This window comes from Arachis ipaensis, chromosome B05 (genome assembly GCF_000816755.2).
Source record: "Arachis ipaensis cultivar K30076 chromosome B05, Araip1.1, whole genome shotgun sequence".
In the NCBI taxonomy this organism is placed as follows: Eukaryota; Viridiplantae; Streptophyta; class Magnoliopsida; order Fabales; family Fabaceae; genus Arachis; species Arachis ipaensis.
Genome location: NC_029789.2, coordinates 144,457,860 through 144,458,892, shown reverse-complemented (window position 1 = coordinate 144,458,892; position 1,033 = coordinate 144,457,860).

The window sequence follows — 1,033 nt, the reverse complement described above, 5'->3', positions numbered from 1 at the left end:
TAACATAAGTTTTACGCAATTGATTAAAATAACTATGTATTCATACAGTAGTAGTATAATAGAATTGATCTATTTTAAAAAAGAAAAAGAAATTTCTAATTAAGATATATGAATTTGATTATCTATCCATTTTAAGAATAAATAATTAGAATTATGCATTATTAGTGTATAAATAGACGAAGAAAACATTAAGTAGAGGATATTTTCATTAATTAATCAACAAAATAATTAATTTGAAGACTTACTATCCTGGTCTGATATGTGATAGAAGTTGAGAATTGGTTTTTTTCTATTAATGAAATTAAGACATTGTTGAGACTTAGATACAATAGCCCTATATTGCAACACAATTGGAAAAATATGGTTCAGGATGATTGGCTCTAAATTCGGGAAATATGACCAACATTTCAAAGGAATATCGGCCCTATATTTACTGTAAGATTTTAGGATCAAGTATAGTTAATGAAAACATTGAGAATTTTACTTATAAATAAGTCAATTTTACTTAAGTCAAATTAGTAAGTATATAAATGCTAAATATTGGTGAATTAATTTTAAAAAATGGTATATATAATAAAGTTTTTACTATTTTTTTCTCAATAAAATTTAATAATTATATACAATTAAAAAGATACACTTAATTTAAGATAACGAGTGATACATAAAAAATTAAAAGATTTTAAATTTAACATATGTAGTGATGAATATAGTTTCAATTTAATTATAAATATATATACCAATAAAATATTATCAGACTATTAAAATAATTTGATTTTTGTAATTATTATTAACTTTAAATGCCATATATTGTTATCATAATAATAATAATAGCATATTAGTATACAAACTTTACACTTCTATAATGATTATTCAAGTATTCTAATAATCTTAATGCATCAAACTTAATTTTATATTACCAAGTATCGTTTAATTTAGTCCAATTTTTTCTACACGTTCTAAAAAGTTGGCAACTCATGCTACTTCTAATAATAATTTATTATCCGTTCAGACTCCAGAGTTTACCAACATGCCC